Here is a 13,058-nt window from a genome sequence, read left to right on the forward strand (position 1 = left end):
TTGTGCAGATCCACAGGTATCTTCCAGTGTACAGTGGCCAAGGGTAAAGGAACCACTTTCTTACTTCAGCACAGATAATGACCAACTTTATAGAGTCCCAAAAGGAGAGCTATGTCCTTTTGGACACAAGCCACATATGGAGGGAGAAAGGAATATTTCTTCCTTTTTCTACCAATTATACCACCTTCTGAAAAGTATGGACTTGGAATATGATTTTAAGAAAAAATTCTTTTAAAAAAGTAGCTCTGGGACTTCTCTGGTGGTCCAGTGGTGAGGACTCTGTGCTTCCACTACAGGGGGCACAGGTTCGATCCCTGGTCAGGGAACTAAGAAGTTGCATACCATGTAGTGAGGCAAAAAACAAACAGCTCTGAAAAGCCACTTAACAATTTTCATCCTTTAATGAAATTTTCTGGGGTTTCCGAGGTGGCGCTAGTGGTAAAGAACCCACGTGCCAATGCAAGAGACGTAAGAGGCACAGGTTCGATCAATTGGGTTGGAAAGATCCCCTGGAGGAGGGCATGGCAATCCACTCCCGTATTCTTGCCTGGAGAATCCCATGGACAGAGGAGCCTGGTGAGCTACAGTCTATAGGGTCACAAAGTATTGGACATGACCGAAACAGTTTAGCAGCAACAGCAGCAATGAAGTTTTCTAGACCTAAAGGAGGTTTATAATAAGTGTCTGGGGGATATTATAAAGGAGACAAGGCAGCCTCTGCCTGCAGTGTGCTGGGCCACCAGCACGTGTGTGCAAATAACAATCAGAGAATCCTTGTAAGGTGGGACTGAGAAAAGGAGAAATCTATTAGTGTTCTCTCCTCTTTGAGACTGACCTCTGCTTTGATGATGAACAAGTATCCTGCTAAGAATGAGTCTTGGAAATGCTCCTTGTCCCTCCAGAGATGTTTCACATGGCAACCCTGAGCCGACTGCTTTAAAGAGAAAAAAAAGCACAAGCTAAAAGTTGAGAGTTACGTGTTATTTGGTGGGCAAAACTGAGGAGTTAGGCCTGAAACACAGCATCTCAGACAGTTCTAAGGGACTGCTCCAAAGAGGCAAGGGGGGAGCCAGTGTATATAGGAGTTTCTGTAACAAAGACCAGATCATTGGAACACAGAAAGATTACTGTGAATTAAAGAAAACCAGACATCTCAAGTTAAGGAATTTACTTTTCTATGTATGGGTAGATGCAAAATCTGGGCTCATCGAAATCATTCCCTTGATAGGCATCTTGGCTATCTGGGGCCAGTATCCTGTGCTTTCTCATCCTGAGTCTCCTCCAGGTACATGTTAAAGGGCAGCTGCATTGGGGACAGTGGAGGGTAATCCTGCACGGGCTTCAAATGCCTGTTTCTTTTCTTTTTTGGTCACTCTCCATGGCTTGTAGAATCAGGGATTGAACCCAAGCCATGGCAGTGAAAGCCCAGAATCCTAACCACTAGGTCAACAGGGAACTCCCTAGAGCACCTTGTTTCTAGCCTGAGTTTCCTCAGGGCTCACCACTGGGGCAGCTATAATGGGATGGCTTGATGCCTCCTGCCACATGCCTCTTTACCAATATAGCAGGCAATATTTTTCATTCATATATATACTCTCTACAAGTGACTCTGAAGGAATAATATTTCCAGTTGGAGGGCACTTAACAAGGCAAGTCCCATTCATGACCACTAACCGTTACCAACGAAGCCCCAAAAGAGTGTGTTTGGCTTTTTCAAGGAGTGTGGAAAAGCCAGAATTCCAAGTAAGTGATAAATGATGAGGTTTATTGAGTGAATGCAAAAGCCAGTGAGACCTCTGCTACTTTCAGTTATTTCTATTAAGGCAGAAGGGATGAAGGACACAGAAAGAGAGAAGTTGTGCTTTCAACCTCAGGTGCATTAGACTCGTTGAATAAGATCTACCTTGGCCATGCCTTCCTGGGACGTTCCAGCAGGAAAGCAGGGGAGGATGGCAAATGATACCTCACAGTCATTCGGTATGCTCTGAGCCAGCGCACTGTTTAATTAAACATGGCTTCTGTATGTAGCACATGGATGTATACAAACCCAAACAGAGATGTCTGTAGGGGAAACAACAGCTTTTACTTAATACTTCACAGGCGCATTGCCAGCACAAGCTGCTGAAAGCTCAGTCATTCCATTACTGCCCGTTTCTCCTAGCTGAGGGCAGAGGAGGGGGGCAGATTAGGGAGCAGGTACTCCAACCTGGGGCAGATCGAGGCCCCATGTAGACATCTGGTCCCGTTGTCACTTTGGCTGTTGTCTGTCTCTGGGCAGGGGAGGTGGAAGAGGAAATACGCTGGAGGAGAAGTGGAAGGAGAGGCACGCAGCCCCTCCTTAAGAGAATGGCATTTGGATTCATGAACACCTAGCTTCAAATGCGTGCTTGCCCCTTACAAGCTACAAGCAGCAGGCAAGTCTCTCTAACTCCCTGAGTCTCAATATCCCCACGTGGTTATGGGGGTTGGTGACTCTGCCTGACTCAGAGGGCATGCCGGATTCACCAGCGCTTAGTGAACAGGATAAACGGTAGAAGGAACCGCATCACTGCCAGTGGTGTGCTAGGCGCCTGTGCCTGCCTTGCTGCAGGGGATGCACACTGCAGGTTCTCAGGCCAGGGGTGTTCCATTTGGCCCACTCAGCATATTGCCTTCTCCGGCATTCATTTTCAAGATCAGAGTTTAGGAATATCACTTGAGGTTGAGATTTCTGACTTGAGCTGTTTGAAGATCTGGCAACTCTGAGCTCATCGACTCCCTGTCAGCAACCAGCTGGGCTGAGAGGACGCTGCCTCCTTAGGTTGGGCATGTGCCTTCTGGCCACAATGACACAGATGCCAGCAGCAGTACTTGCGGAATGTTTACTGTGGACGACAAGAGCGTCCACCACAGGGCGGTGACCAACAGTATCCCCATTTTACAGATGAGATTGTTGAGATAGAGATAGATGATAGATAGATATGATCGGTGGATAGATAGGTATGATGGATGGATGGATGGATATGATGGATGGATGGATAGGTACATAGATAGATATAAAGAGATAAATTCTATGGAATTGGTTCCTAAGATAATGGAGGCTGAGAAGTCCCATGATCTGCCATCTGCAAACTGGACACCCAGGAAAGCTACTGGCATAATTCAATATAAGTCAGAAATTATGAGAATCAGGGGAGTCAGTGTAATTTCCAATCCAAGGGCAGGAGAAGACAGATACCCCAGCTCTAGCAGACAGGGAGGAAAGGGATCACTCCTTCCTTGCTCTTTCTTTTTAAATTTTATTTATTTATATTTATTTTTGGCTGTGCTGGGTCTTCATTGCTGCTTTTCTCTTGTGGCGAGCAGGGTCTACTCTCCAGTTGCGGTTCCAAGGCTTCTCATCGTGGTGGCTTCTCTTGTTATGGAGCATGGGCTCTGGGGTGCTCGGGCTTCAGTAGTTTCGGCATGTGGACTCAGTAGCTGAGGCACGTGAGCTCAGTAGCTGCGATTCCTGGGCTCTAGAGTACAGGCTCAGTAGTTGTAGCACATGGGCTTAATTTGCCCCTAGCATGTGGTGTATTCCCGGACTAGGGATGAAACCCATGTCTACTGCATTGGCAGGCAGATTCTTTACCTCTGAGCCAGCAGGGAAGTCCCTTTCTCTATCTTTTGTTCCATTCAGACCCTCAGCAGATTAAATGGGACCCACCCACCCACTGGGGAGTCCACCATTTTAAATGCTCACATCATATCACAGACACACCCAGGACATATGTTTAATCTGGACACCCAGTGGTCTCATCAAGTTGACACATCACATTTGTCAGGAACCAATTTGAAACTTTTACTGATGCAACTTTCAATAATAAAAATGATGTTACAGTCCCACTGCCTCTCAAAATTCAGACAACAAAGCATCACCCAATTTTGGAAACATCTGTGCTTAAAATCATTTTAAAACCTGCTGTCCGTATCACATGATCCATCTCTGTGATCTGTGTGCTCGTGGAGTTCGTCTGGCCTTGGTGCAGATGGAGCCATGAGATTCTAGTTTGATACCAATGACTGTCATGGGGTGTGTGTCCTTTGAAGGATGTCTTTCTCTCTAAATTGTTCTGACAGTTCTGATGTCTCAATAAGCAACCTCTGACTTCCTTGGAGGGACATTCGCTTCAACCACTCTTCTGTAACTGAAATAGCCAACTGTTTACATTGGACTTGGGACTTTCTAATTGTGTCATTTGTTTAAAGCTTCCTGGAGAATTTCATTTCTGGGCTTTGGTCTGTGATGTTTGTCACAAGGGCAGAGTTTATGGGAGCCTGTTGATACAGGGTAAAGGCATTGTAGGCGGCCAGTTATTAATGCCACTTTGCACTAGTAGAGTGATTTATAATTTCCCAAGTGCTTTGTTATGCATCTTATATGATTCTCCCTCGTGAGGGAAGTGGAGAAGGGATGACCCTCCTATCTGAATGCCCAGCAACGTTTAATAGAGCATCAACTGGATTCTTCTTCAAACACTCTGCTTACTTCCCATCTGAGACATTCCTCATTTTCTCAGTTCTTTTAAAAACATTCTCAGTCATTATCCAACTCTTTGCGATCCCATGGACTGTAACCCACCAGGCTCCTCTGTCCATAGAATTCTCCAGACAAGAATACTGGAGTGGGTTGGTATTCCCTTCTCCAGGGGATCTTTCTGACCCAGGGATCAAACCCAGGTCTCCTGCATTGCAAGTGGATTCTTTACCCTCTGAACCACCCAGGAAGCCCTTTAAAAACATTCTAGGGTCCAGGAAAGCCAAAGATCAACTGAAGTAATGAACTATGTTAGTTTCCTCCTGCTACTGCAACAAATTACCACAAACTCAGGGGCTTAAAGCAAAGACAACTAATATCTTACTGTTGTTTGGTATATTAGAAGTCTAACATGGGTATCCAGAGAAGGCAATGGCACCCCACTCCAGTACTCTTGCCTGGAAAATCCCATGGACGGAGGAGCCTGGTGGGCTGCAGTCCATGGGGTTGCTAAAATCAGGCACGACTGAGCGACTTCACTTTCACTTTTCACTTTCATGCATTGGAGAAGGAAATGGCAACCCACTCCAGTGTTCTTGCCTGGAGAATCCCAGGGACGGGGGAGCCTGGTGGGCTGCCGTCTATGGGGTCGCACAAAATCGGACACGACTGAAGTGACTTAGCAGCAGCAGCAGCAACATGGGTCTCACGGGGCTAAAATCTGAAGGCGTCAGCTGTGTGTCTTCAGGGGAGAACGCTTTCCCTTGTCTCTTTCAACTCCAGAGGTGCCTGCATTCCTTGCTTAGTGATTCCTTTTGTCTTTATTTTTAATTTTTAAAAATATTTTTATTAATTTATTTATTTGGCTGCACTGGGTCTTAGTTGCAGCATGTGAACTCTTAGTTGTGGCATGCAGGATCTGGTTCATTGACCAGGGATTGAACCCAGGCCTCCTGCATTGGGAGCTTGGAGTCTTAGCTACTGGACCATCTGGGAAGTCCCTCCTTCCATCTTTAAAGCCAGAGATGGACTTGAGTCCTTCTCAAGTGGCATTTCTCAGATACTGGACCTCCTGCCTCCCTCTTCCACTTATAATGACCTTTGAGATGACATTGGGTCTGTTTGGACAATCCAGAATAATCTCTGCATCTCAAGATCCTGAAATTAATCACATCTGTCAAGTCCTTATACCCCGAGGGCAATATGTTCACAGGTTTTGAGGATTAGGATGTGGACACCTGGGTTGGGGGAGGGCATTCTTGTTATCATGTGAACTTAAATTTTATTCCTGGTGAACTACTCAGAGGCTTTAGTAAGCAAAATGCATGTCATAATCCTTAACAGTGAGAGCATTTAGTGTGCCCATGACCACAGTTTTCAGACACCGTCCTCCTTAACATGCTCTCTCATGTCCCAACACCCTCAGAATGCACTGCAGATTCCTTTCCATAGTCTGCCCAACTGGATGAGCCCCCTGCCTCCTATGGCAATATTACCTAGAGACAACTTGCTTGTCCCCTACTAAGTGGCAGAAGGCGATGGCTTTCTGCCCCTTTGTTTTGAGCAAGCCAAGCTGCAAGCAATTTTTGAGGTGGATGATCCCAGCAAGCCTGGTGAGGAAATAGGAGTGAGATGGTAAAAATGCCAAGGTCTGAGGGCTGATCACCTGCTGTCTGAACCTGCAGATCACCATGCAGGTGCCTCCCCACAGGGGGCGCTCTGACAGTCTGTGCATAGCTCAGCTTGCATTACCTGACCACTGGTGAGAAGCTTGGGTTTTAATCCACTGATTCTCATCCATTATTGGACGACGGTCAGCTGCAAATTGACCTCTCTGTTATAGATGCTCAGAAAGAGTTTAGGGTGCAAAATATTAGAGACCTGTGAAAGGAAGGAGTTGAGGCAGGAATGGTCAGAGGGATAAGTTGTTGTGTGATGCAGAATTGAGAGCTTTAGCCATTGACAGAGATTTCTGAATGGGGACTGCTGGTCAGTTTTCAGCATCAGGCCAAAACGGCCCTTTACCATCCCATCTCAGGCATCAGATTTACTGGGAGGGTTGGCCTATGGAGGGTGTGGCTTCTGGGGGTGTGGTCTTGGGAGGGTGTGGCTTCTGGAGGGTGTGGCTTCTGGAGGGTGTGGCTCGGGAGGGTGCGACCTTGGGGAGACTCTCAGGTTCTCAGTCCCCCATTCCAAGGGTGGTCTAGCTGGAGGCTGTCTCTTCCTTGCAGGGGCCTAATTCCCCCAGGTTTTTCACTTGAATGTCTAGGTAGGCATACCTAAATGGCAGTTGCTATTCTGAACCTATTGTGGAGTCCTATACCAAGGTCACAGGGCTTCCCAGGCGGCACTAGAGGTAAAGAACTCTCTTACAAATGCAGGAGACATGAGAGACACGGCTTCAATCCCTGAGATCCCCTGGAAGGGGACATGACAACTCACTCCAGTATTCTTGCCTGAAAAATCCCATGGACAGAGGCGTCTGACAGGCCATGGTCCATAGGGTCGCAGAGTTGGACATGACTGAAGTGACTTAGCACAGAGCACACATACCAAGGTCACAGGTGTGGAACCCTTTACCAAGATCACAGGACAAAAATCTCCAGAATGATTGAACCCCATAGCAACTTTGCCATGAGCCCCCCATAACCGTTCCCTAACTCCATATTAAGTAAAATATCCACTCTATAGAATCCTGACCAACCACCTAGTGCCACCTTTCCAGAAGGAATTTTCTTTGTCTTGTGGCTATAAAAATCATCTACTAGTCTGCAAAAGGGGTTGGCTCTCCCTTGAGTCAGCCCTCTGTTCTAACAGCATCTCCCGGCTCTAATAGACTCTATTCTTCCCTCATTCTGCCTCGTGTCTGGAAATTCCTTTCCAACTTGTGCACATCCCATGACACTTATGTTAGTTTGAAAAACCCTCCCAAAGAGGAGGGAAGACTTGTTTCAGACCACGTGGCCTCTTAGCAGCAGAGCCAGAGCCCCTAGGTTCCCACCAGCACAACATCAAGGAATGACATGTGGCATTTGTCTTTGTCATCTTACAAGCTGTCTTAAGAAAGCATCTGAGATTCCGGTTTCTCTTCTATATCTTAGAACCTAAAGTAATATATTTCAAAATAAAACCCAATCTTCTCTAAGACAGCTTCTCTAGAGGCTATTGTGTCCCTTCTTCAAGTAATGAGTTTTTATTTTTGACTCATCCTAATGAAATGGGCTTTGTTACACATCTAAGGGTGATTTGACTGGTCTGCTCCTCAGGCCACAGGCAGCCCAGGGAGAGGTGTGTGTGTTGACGGTGGGGCAGCCTGGCCACTGGTGAGCTCTCTGGGGAAGGCAGAGGGGTCCTGTCTGGAGCTGTGACCTCCATGGGGACTAGTGCCTGGGAGCAAAGATGCTTGGGCTAGTTCCATTTTTTTTTTTCAAATTTTCAGGATTATTTTTTTTTGTTGTTGTTGTTTAAAATTAAGAAACAGGATTATAAGAATTAGGGTATCCTTTTTTTTTTTTTTAATTTTAATTTTATTTTTTTCTCTTTCCCCAGGATCTTAGTTCCCCAACCAGGGATCAACCCTGTGCCTTTGGCACTGGGAGCACAGAATATTAATTCACTGGGCCACCAGGGAAGTGCCAGGGTATCATTTAAATGTTTGGATTTAATAAAGTAACTCTTTTAACACACATGCAAAACAATAGCTCTTGTTAAAAATAATTATGGGTTTTATTAAAATATAGAATTTTCCCAAAGTGTAGGGCTGGTGTTTTGCTCCTCTGAATTGGTGTGTTTATGCCTGACTTGATTGTTCGTTCCCCAAACATGCTGATTGTATTTGGTGATGAGACCCAACCACCAAGCTGTGTCCTGACTGCTCTCATCTCGGTTCTATCCAGGCTGTCTCTGTAGCTTTGTGTGCACAGCCTGGTTCAGAGATAAAGTACTCAGCCTAAAAGTGATGAGCTTGGAAGGTAAGACCTGGTCTGCTGGTTCTTTCGAATTTAGCCACCATGCAGAAGTGCGCCAGCTGCTACGGACCGCGCAGAAGCCTGGCCGAGAGGAGCTAACCCTCGCCCAAGGTCAGGGGTGATGGCTGAGACGAGCTACCCCATGCCCGAGGTCAGGGGGGGCGGCCGAGAGGAGCTACCCCATGTCCAAGGAGTGGCGGCTGCGCCGCCGCAGGAGGGCCAAGAGGAGCTACTCCACATTCAAGGTCAGGAGGGGTGGCCATGAGGAGATACCCTTCTTCCAAGGTAAGGAGCAAGGGCTGTGCTTTGCTGGAGCAGCCGTGAAGAGATACCCCACATCCAAGGTAAGAGAAACCCAAGTAAGACGGTAGGTGTTGTAAGAGGGCATCAGAGGGCAGACACACTAAAACCATAATCACAGAAAACTAGCCAATCTGATCACATGGACTACAGCCTTGTCTAACTCAATGAAATTAAGCCATGCCATGTGGGGCCACACAAGACAGACGTGGTCCACTGGAGAAGGGAATGGCAAACCACTTCAGTATTCTTGCCTTGAGAACCCCATGAACAGTATGAAAAGGCAAAATGATAGGTTACTGAAAGGGGAACTCCCCGGGTTGGTAGGTGCCCAATATGCTACTGGAGATCAGTGGAGAAGTAACTCCATAAAGAATGAAGGGATGCAGCCAAAGCAAAAACAATATCCAGTTGTGGATGTGACTGGTGATAGAAGCAAGGTCTGATGCTGTAAAGAGCAATATTGCATAGGAACCTGGAATGTCAGGTCCAGGAATCAAGGCAAATTGGAAGTGGTCAAACAGGAGATGGCAAGAGTGAACATCGACATTCTAGGAATCAGTGAACTAAAATGGACTGGAATGGGTGAATTTAACTCAGACGACCATTATATCTACTACTGTGGGCAGGAATCCCTTAGAAGAAGTGGAGTAGCCATCATGGCCAACAAAAGAGTCTGAAATGCAGTACTTGGATGCAATCTCAAAAATGACAGAATGATCTCTGTTCGTTTCCAAGGCAAACCATTCAATATCACGGTAATCCAAGCCTATGCCCCAACCAGTAACGCTGAAGAAGCTGAAGTTGAATGGTTCTATGAAGACCTACAAGACCTTTGAGAACTAATGCCCAAGAAGATGTCCTTTTCATTATAGGGGACTGGAATGCAAAAGTAACAAGTCAAGAAACACCTGGGGTAACAGGCAAATTTGACCTTGGAATATGGAATAAAGCAGGGCAAAGGCTAATAGAGTTTTTCCAAGAGAACGCAGTGGTCAAAGCAAACACCCTCTTCCAACAACACAAGAGAGGACTCTACACATGGACATCACCAAATGGTCAACACCAAAATCAGATTGATTATATTCTTTGCAGCCAAAGATGGAGACGCTCTATGCTGCTGCTGCTAAGTCACTTCAGTCGTGTCTGACTCTGTGCGACCCCATAGATGGCAGCCCACCAGGCTCTGCCACCCCTGGGATTCTCCAGGCAAGAACACTGGAGTGGGTTGCCATTTTCTTCTCCAGTGCATGAAAGTGAAAAGTGAAAGTGAAGTCACTCAGTCATGTCCGACTCTTTGGGACCCCATGGACTGCAGCCCACCAGGTTCCTCCATCCATGGGATTTTCCAGGCAAGAGTACTGGAGTAGGGTGCCATTGCCTTCTCCGGGAGAAGCTCTATACAGTCAGCAAAAACAAGACTGGAAGCTGACTGTGGCTCAGATCATGAACTCTTTATTGCCAAATTCAGACTGAAATTGAAGAAAGTAGGGAAAACCACTAGACCATTCAGGTATGACCTAAATCAAATCCCTTATGATTATATAGTGGAAGTGAGAAATAGATTTAAGGGACTAGATCTGATAGATAGAGTGCCTGATGAACTATGGACTGAGGTTTGTGACATTGTACAGGAGACAGGGATCAAGACCACCCCCATGGAAAAGAAATGCAAAAAAGCAAAATGGCTGTCTGAGGAGGCCTTACAAATAGCTGTGAAAAGAAGAGAAGCAAAAAGCAAAGGAGAAAAGGAAAGGTATAAACATCTGAATGCAGAGTTCCAAAGAATAGCAAGGAGAGATAAGAAAGACTTCCTAAGTGATCAATGCAAAGAAACAGAGGAAAACAACAGAATGGGAAAGACTAGGGATCTCTTCAAGAAAATCAGAGATAACAAAGGAACACTTCATGCAAAGACGGGCTCGATAAAGGACAGAAATGGTATGGACCTAACAGAAGCAGAAGATATTAAGAAGAGGTGGCAAGAATACACAGAAGAACTGTCCAAAAAATATCTTCATGACCAAGATAATCACGATGGTGTGATCACTCACCTAGAGCCAGACATCTTGGAATGCGAAGTCACGTGGGCCTTAGAAAGCATCACTACGAACAAAGCTATTGGAGGTGGTGGAATTCCAGTTGAGCTATTCCAAATCCTGAAAGATGATGCTGTGAAAGTGCTGCACTCAATATGGCAGCAAACTTGGACAACTCAGCAGTGGCCACAGGACTGGAAAAGGTCAGTTTTCATTCCAATCCCAAAGAAAGGCAATGCCAAAGAATGCTCAAACTACCGCACAACTGCACTCATCTCACACGCTAGTAAAGTAATGCTGAAAATTCTCCAAGCCAGGCTTCAGCAGTATGTAAACCATGAACGTCCAGATGTTCAAGCTGGTTTTAGAAAAGGCAGAAGAACCAGAGATCAAATTGCCAACATCCACTGGATCGTCAAAAAAGCAAGAGAGTTCCAGAAAAACATCTATTTCTGCTTTATTGACTATGCCAAAGCTTTTGACTATGTGGATCACAATAAATTGTGGAAAATTCTGAAAGAGATGGGAATACCAGACCACCTGACCTGCCTCTTGAGAAACCTATATGCAGGTCAGGAAGCAACAGTTAGAACTGGACATGGAACAACAGACTGGTTCCAAATAGGAAAAGGAGTACATCAAGGCTGTATATTTTCACCCTGCTTACTTAACTTATATGCAGAGTACATCATGAGAAACGCTGGGCTGGGAGAAGCACAAGCTGGAATCAAGATTGCTGGGAGAAATATCAATAACCTCAGATATGCAGATGACACCACCCTTATGGCAGAAAGTGAAGAGGAACTCAAAAGCCTCTTGACGAAAGTGAAAGTGGAGAGTGAAAAAGTTGGCTTAAAGCTCAACACTCAGAAAATGAAGATCATGGCATCTGGTCCCATCACTTCATGGCAGATAGATGGGGAAACAGTGGAAACAGTGTCAAACTTTATTTTTTAGGGGCTCCAAAATCACTGTACATGGTGATTGCAGCTATGAAATTAAAAGATTCTTACTCCTTGGAAGGAAAGTTATGACCAACCTAGATAGCATATTCAAAAGCAGAGATGTTACTTTGCCAACAAAGGTCCATCTAGTCAAGGCTATGGTTTTTCCAGTGGTCATGTATGGATGTGAGAGTTGGACTGTGAAGAAAGCTGAGCGCTGAAGAATTGATGCTTTTGAACTGTGGTGTTGGAGAAGACTCTTGAGAATCCCTTGGACTGCAAGGAGATCCAACCAGTCCATCCTAAAGGAGATCAGTCCTGGGTGTTCATTGGAGGGACTGAAGCTGAAACTCCAGTACTTTGGCCACCTCGTGCGAAGAGTTGACTCATTGGAAAAGACCCTGATGCTGGGAGGGATTGGGGGCAGGAGGAGAAGGGGACGACAGAGGATGAGATGGCTGGATGGCATCACCGACTCGATGGACGTGAGTTTGAGTGAACTCCAGGAGTTGGTGATGGACAGGGAGGCCTGGCGTGCTGTGATTCATGGGGTTGCAAAGAGTTGGACATGACTGAGTGACTGAACTGACCATGCAAATAGGCCCTGCTCAAGGGATCCCAGCTCTTTGACCTCAGTGTAGAGCCTGGAATCGGAAAGAGGCAGAGCAGCACAGTGGCTGCCCTTCCAGGTATGTGATTCTGGGTGAGTCGCATCACCTCTCTTTGCGTCGGTTTCCCCTACCTCCAGTAGGGCTAATCATGGAGCCACTTGTGACAGCCATTAGTGCTGTTCACAAATATTTCTCGTGTGGGGACACATGGGTCCTCTTGGGCAGGACCAGTGTGATTGGCAACTGAGGTGTGACCAGATGCAACTGTATTATCAGTTCTGGGCTAGGATGTGTTATTGCCACTGCAAGAAACTCCATGATGTTGTTTCTGCGTGAAGGTCAACTTTGTGGATAGAGGCTGTTTCATCAGCCTGATTCCTGGCTTATGGACTCTGTGTGTGTGTGTGTGTGTGTGTGTGTGTGAAAGCCTTTAGCTAAACTACGACTCACACATATGTATGTGACAAATAAACCTTTGTTGTTTCAAGTTACTGCTATGGCAGGAATTTTTTTTTTACAGCAGCATATCTTATCTATCCTCTCTGATTCCGTATCTTATATAGGAAATCAGCAGCATTCACACAGTTAACACTGACGGAGGGCCATGACAGTGGCTGCGCTGTGGGAATCGCTCCAGACCACAGTGGCTATGATTCTGCCCAGGTCTATGTGCTTGAAGCCAGTCTTCCCTCTGGAAG

The 13,058-nt window shown here is 46.1% G+C and overlaps 1 non-coding gene across 1 annotated transcript; it reads left to right on the top strand.

Annotated features, from left to right (window-relative positions):
• The first annotated feature begins 253 nt into the window (after nt 1–253).
• Nucleotides 254–326, top strand: TRNAG-UCC. The gene has a single exon. It is a non-coding gene; the product is annotated as a tRNA-Gly (tRNA).
• The last annotated feature ends 12,732 nt before the right edge of the window (nt 327–13,058 follow it).

Source organism: Bubalus bubalis, chromosome 17 (assembly GCF_019923935.1).
Source record: "Bubalus bubalis isolate 160015118507 breed Murrah chromosome 17, NDDB_SH_1, whole genome shotgun sequence".
NCBI classification, from domain to species: Eukaryota; Metazoa; Chordata; class Mammalia; order Artiodactyla; family Bovidae; genus Bubalus; species Bubalus bubalis.